Source organism: Pteropus alecto, unplaced genomic scaffold (assembly GCF_000325575.1).
Source record: "Pteropus alecto unplaced genomic scaffold, ASM32557v1 scaffold24, whole genome shotgun sequence".
In the NCBI taxonomy this organism is placed as follows: Eukaryota; Metazoa; Chordata; class Mammalia; order Chiroptera; family Pteropodidae; genus Pteropus; species Pteropus alecto.
Genome location: NW_006439192.1, coordinates 6,517,618 through 6,524,165, shown reverse-complemented (window position 1 = coordinate 6,524,165; position 6,548 = coordinate 6,517,618). Strand labels below are relative to the sequence as shown.

Genomic DNA, 6,548 nt, shown 5'->3' with positions numbered 1-6,548 from the left:
TCCTTGGACAGTTTAGTGTGCTGAAGAAAAAAATAATCTACAACTTTTGACTGGGTCAAAATATCAAAAATCTCTCAGGTTGGCATAATTCACCTTTTCAAGGTAAACAAAAGGAGATAGGGAAATTAATTTCATTTGTAAGAAGATATATCCGGTTGTACTGTATAGGGATTTAAAGGTCACAAAGGAGGTATTTTTAAGGTTCAGTACTTTTTCTCCCCAACCTGCTCACTATCCCTCACTGTTTTCTTACCATGATTGTCTGTAAGTTCAACTCTATCACTCCGGTGATCTGTAATGCTAAGCAGTAGCAATGGGCCTTTGGGGTCTCTAACTTCATTCATCCTTTTGTCTTGGAGAAATGCTTCTTCATAGGTAAGAAACTAGGCATAGCCATCTGGACTTATCAGAGATCCTAAAAGCCCTTTTAATGTGTGTCGATGGTCTTATTATAAAGTCCCCATTGCATCATTGGAGCATATTGCAGGAACACAAATCTGTTAGTGAGTTCATTCTTCCAAACCCAGTCAGCCCATGTCGCTCAGAAAATAAATCCACTTTTGGCAACTTTTCCTGAAGTCTGTTTTATTTAAAAAAAAAAAAAAATGAATTTTAAGTTTTTTGTGTTCTCTGTTGTTTTTTTGAAATTTTGAGCCTGTCTCCAGATAGACACGTAGTCTAGTGACTGCTTCTGTTAGTGCTTCTTGATGTATTCAGGCCCTTTGTTAAAGTTGAATCACACCAAACTTAGAAGCCCTTTTAATCTCACCTCCTCCACACAGCTTTCCTTGGCTGCTCTTGCCCTGATTAGACAGGAATATTAATGCACTTGAAAGTGCTATATAAATGTTAGTTGCTGTTGCCAATTTTTTTCTTCCCGTAACAACGCTGCCACATAAAACATTTGTTACAAATTAATTTGTATATTTTGATTAATGAGTACTATTTTTGTCTTCCTAATATTGTTCCTGATGCATGTATTTTCATTTATATTGTTCATTGATTCATACATAGTAATCTTATCTCTATGACTAGACTGTCAGTGTTCAAAGGTAAGGGGAAGGACCAGATTTTATCTGCTCCCTTAACTAATGTTTAGTAAGTATTTGTTGTTTAGATGTTTTCTACAACATTGGCTGGTGGAAGGTTTCAGGTCTTACGGGCATGCATTCTCCTGTTGGTGTTATTGAATCCTTACTCTCTGCCATGATCATTTGGTTTTCTTGTACTAGCAAATCTTTGTTTTATAACTGCTCTATTGAGGTATGCTTGACATGTAAAAAGTTGCACATATTTAATGTATACAATTTGATGAGTTTGGGGATAAATACATATCATGAAACTATTACTGACATCAAGGCCATAGACATATTCATCACTTCCCAATGTTTCCTTATTATCGTTAATAGTATTTGTGTGTATGAGTGTATATGTGGTAAGAACACTTAACATAAGATCTGTCCATGTAAGACATTGTATGTATATAATACAGTATCGTTATCTGTAGGCACTATGCTGTATAGTATATGTCCAGAATTTATCTTGTATAACTGAAACATTGTACCCTTTGACCATAATCTCCCCCATGTGCCCTGTCCCCTCAGCAACTGGTAATCTTTCTACTTTCTACTTCTATGAGGTTGGCTATTTTAGATTCCTCATATCATTGAGATCCTATAATATTTGGTTTTCTGTGTCTGATTCATTTCAATTAGCATAATACCCTCCAAGTCTGTCCATGTTGTTACAAATGGCAGAATGTCCTCCTTTTTTTAAAGCTGAATAATAATAGTCCATTGTGTGTGTGTATGTGTGTGTGTGTGTGTGTGTATATATATATATATATATATATACCATATTTTGTTTATCCATTCATCCTTGAATGGACATATAAGTCGATTACATATCTTGGTTATTGTGAATAACATAGCAATGAACATGGGAATGTTTATCCAAAAATAGGAATATCATATTCAAAAAAATCAATGTAAAAACCAATGTCAAGGAGCTCCTATATTTTCTTCTAGGAGTTTGACAGTTACAAGTCTTATATTTATGTCTTTAATCCATTTTGAGCTGATTTTTGTATTTGCTATAAGATAAGAATCCTCTTTGATTATTTTGCATGTGGATATCTTTTTTTTCCAGTAACACTTATTGAAGAGACTGTCCCTTCCCCATTGTATATGTTTGGGGCCTTTGATGAAAAGTGGTCATATATGCATGGGTTTATTTCTGGGTGCTCTTTTCTGCTCCACTGATTGATGTGTCCATTTTCATTCCAATACCATACTGTTTGAGTTACTATAGCTTTGAGGTATACTTTGAAATCAAGAAGTTTGATATTTCCAGCTTTCTTTTTTCTTGCTCAAGATTGCTTTGGCTATTTGGGGTCTTTGGCTATTTGGCTATTTGTGATTCCATATGAATTTTGGAATTGTTCGTTCTAGTTTGTGAAAAATGTCATTGGAATTTTGATGGGGATTTCATTGAATCTATAGAACACTTTGGGTGATACAGACATTTGAATAATATTAATTTTTTTAGTCCAAGTAAACAAGGTATCTTCCTATTTATTTTTGTCTTCTTCAATTTCTTTCATCAATGTTTTAGAACTTAGGTATGTAGAATCTTTCACTTCCTTGTTCAAATTTATTTCTAAGTATTTTATTATTTTTGATTATATTATAAATGAGATTAAAAAGTTTCCCCAATACTGTGTTGATAATGTCTAGTCATGTGTCACTTAACAACATGGATACTTTCTGAGAAACATCTTTACATGATTTCATTGTTATGTGAACATCATAGAGTGTACCTACACAAACCTAGATGGTATAGCCTCATACACACCTAGGCTGTGTGGTATATAGCCTATTGCTGCTAGGCCATAAACCTATACAGAATATACTGAATACTGTAGGCAGTTATAATACAGTGGTAAATATTTGTGTACCTAAACATATCTAAACATAGAAAAGATACAGTAAATATACAGCATGAAAGATAAAAAATGGTGCACCTATTTACAGCACTTACCATGAATGGAGCCTGCAAGACCAGATGTTGCTCTGGGTGAGTCAGTGAGTGAATGGTGAGAGAATGTGAAGGCCATTAGTGTATGCTACTGTAGACTTTATACTGTCTCATAAGTCCTCTCCCTGCTTCCTTCTTACAAGGTCAGAAATAGAATATTGAAACTCTCAGTGCTGCTTTTTGAACAGGGATGTGTGCTGGATCAATTGGAAATATCAAGGAGAAATTGGCTGAGTAGTGACTGTGAGTGGGGAGTGAAAAGAACAGAGGATTGCCATGGCAATGTGGTTTTGGCTATTCCACGTTGGAGCAGTGGTCAGATTAAGGAAAACTTTGTGGTATTTATAAAAAAAAAAAATAGAAGAGGGTTTTTAAAAATAAAAAAAAAATAGTAAAAGAGGGAGAGAGTATAGAACTGAGGACTCAATACTTTGACTTTGGAAATTTGTTTTTGGTTCCATTGACCCTATCTGGCACAAAGGGCTCTCTCTGGTATTGAATTGATGGAAGAAATAAAATGAATGTATGCTTTGCATCATTACAACCTGAAAAGTTTCCCCAAGTACAGAGACAGGCTGGCTCCACACTAGCACTGAAAGCTTTTGCTAAAATGGCAGAGGCATTTGAATACTTGTAGCTCCTGTGGACCTGTGTCCTTGTACAGGGTCTTAGGTCCTCAACAAAGAATTTACAGCAATGTACCTTGAACAGCATCAAGCTACATCTGGGCGGGCTGCAGCACCCTCTGACTATGTAGTGCTGTGGGGACAGGCTTCTCTCTGCAGAAACAGGTCAGTGGGTGATTGATTGGGATGTAATCTACCCACTGAAAATTGAGGTGCTGTGAGTGAGAATCTATTGCCAGGTTTCACAAATATTGTTCCCTTAAGATAAAGAAAAATTCCTCCTGTTCCATATATCCTTCAATTTCTTACAGGAGATTCAGCTCTGTTATAATCTTATGGGCCTACTGTCATATATGCAGTCTATCAATGGCCATCATTGTTATGCAGCATATGAAATATATATATATACATATTTATATACATATGTTTATATTTATATATGTATGTTTATATTTACATATACCTTAGATTTCTCTTGACACTGGATCTAGTCAGCCAGAGAAGGATTCAATTCATTCATTAACCAGATACAAGCTGAGTAATTGGGATTTCCAGGCCCTTCATTCTAGGAAATACTTTTCTCCTCCCTACACAGGTGCATTGACTTGTATTTATTAACCAAACCTCATAAGCATTATCCTTATTGACTATAGGGAAAGGATAAAAGATTTTTATTAATTTCGATATCGGAGAAAGGAGGGGACTATGAGGACTATGACTGGAAGTCTCATTTATTCCTTTTGACCCATTATAATAACTAATATTACCTCCCTCTATTCACTTTTATTTTATTTTTTATTTTATTTTTATTTTTATTTTTTTTTAGGCAAGGCAACCCTTGGTTAACCTCACAGATTGCAAGGACCTTGTCAGCTTAAAATCCCTTATTTTTTTATTTTATTTTTTATGCCTATAGCACCTGGTTTTCCTAGGTGGTCTCCCATCCAAGTACTAACCAGGCCCAACCCTGCTTAACTTCCGAGATCAGACGGGATCGGGCTTGTTCAGGGTAGCATGGCCGTAGACACCCTCTATTCACTTTTAAAATGTTCCAGTTAGGATGAGAAATTATAGTCACCCAGTTATGGGTGGTATTTTATCGTGGGATCAAATTGTATCATTTAAATGTGAACTGTTTAACCTGACCAAGTGATGTGTATATCAACTCATCTATTTCTTCCGTTGGCTTCAGAGGGTAGCTCCCCAGCTACCCTTGTACTGCCCTCCAGCACTTCATAAGTCTAATACTCAACTGGCCTTTCCTCCCACTCCATCCACTCCCTGACCTTCAGTAAACATAATTCTTTTAAGAGTTCTGAATGACTTTAGGGCAAGTGTAATTACAAAGTAATTGAAAAAAAAAAAAGGAGGTAACAAATTACTAAATATGATTAAGTTCCATAACGTGGCAGATATCTTAAAACCGTTATCTGACATCGTTAGTGAAATATGGATAATGCTAGATTTGCACTTACTAAAATAATACACAGAACACTTATTGTGCAGTGAATGCTATTCTCAGTTCCTTATAAATGCATTCATTTAACTTATAAATGAATGACAAATTTTATAAATGTTATAAATCTTTTAACAGTTTTAAGGGGTAGGTTAAACTATATACCATTATTGTTTTTCATTTTACAGATGGAGAAACTGAAGCTCAGAGATTAAGTAATTTATATCAGGGGTCCCCAACCCCTGGGCTGCGGACCAGTACCGGTCAGTGGCCTGTTAGGACCCCAGCATCACAAGCAGGAGGTGAGTGGCGAGCTAGCGAGCAAAGAAAGCTTCATCTGTATTTGCAGCCACTCCTCAGCGCTAGCATCACCACCTCAGCTCCACCTCAGATCACTGGGCATTAAATTCTCATAGCACCGGTCCCTGGTGCCAAAAAAGTTGGGGACCACCGATGTACACACTTAACGAAGTTTCAAAGCTGGGATTGAGACCGACACAATCTGGCTCTGTAGCTTGTTAATTTATGTTACCCAGTAGTTTCAAGTGTGGTCCCCCAAGTGTACCAGAACATCAACATCATTTGAAAACCTGCTGAATTAGAAACTCTTTGGGTGGGGCCCAGTGTCCTAAAGGTTATTCTGATGTTCCCTAATGTTAGTCTTCTCTTAGAGTCACTGATTGATCTCTCAATCATTTTACTTTACTTAAAAAAAAAAGTTAAAAAATCTGTGACATTTATTTAACAACTAATCAAGAGTTAGTTTAGAAAATTTGAAAAATACATAAAAGTGTAAAAACACTGAAACCTAATTGGAAATAGTTATTGTGGTTATGATTTTATAATTTGCTTGTATTCATTTAGTATGTATTGAACTTTTTTCACTCTTTGATAATCCTAAAATATCATTTTAAATGACTTCCTGCATTTTCTATATGCAGAAATTTTACTCGTGTATGGGATTTGTTTTGAATTTTTTACACTTTTGAGACTTTTATTGACTCATAATTCATATACCATATTACCTTGTTTCTACACTAAAAATAATCTGTAGCTCAAAATCAGATAAACATGCACTTACATTTTCTTGTAGCTACTTCATGAATTTCATCTTTACATTTAGTTCTTTAACTATCATAGAATTTATTTTATTTTGATATTAGATATAGAAGATCTAATTTTTAGAAACTAAAAAAAAGGTAATTAAATTAACCTAATATTATTAATTGATAATACTTTTATTCCTTTTAATTATTTAAAAGTCCCTGGCAAAGTAATTGAGATGGTTCAATAAATGTTTATAGAATGACTGAATAAATGAATGAATATCATTAGATCTCTCTTTATTTCAGGAATTTCCTGTCTTTTTAAATGAAAATTTCAATTTTCTACCCCATTCCCTAACTTTGTAAATTCTGAGATGGGATATG

The 6,548-nt window shown here is 34.9% G+C and overlaps 1 protein-coding gene and 1 non-coding gene across 5 annotated transcripts in view; one reads left to right on the top strand and one right to left on the bottom strand.

Moving 5' to 3' along the window:
• Window positions 1–6,548, top strand: part of UNC5D (unc-5 netrin receptor D) — a 476,468-nt gene that overhangs the window by 163,869 nt on the left and 306,051 nt on the right. The gene's annotated exons all lie outside the window — the stretch shown is intronic.
• On the bottom strand, window positions 4,570–4,688 carry LOC112483505. Its single transcript, XR_003047647.1, has one exon. It is a non-coding gene; the product is annotated as a 5S ribosomal RNA (ribosomal RNA).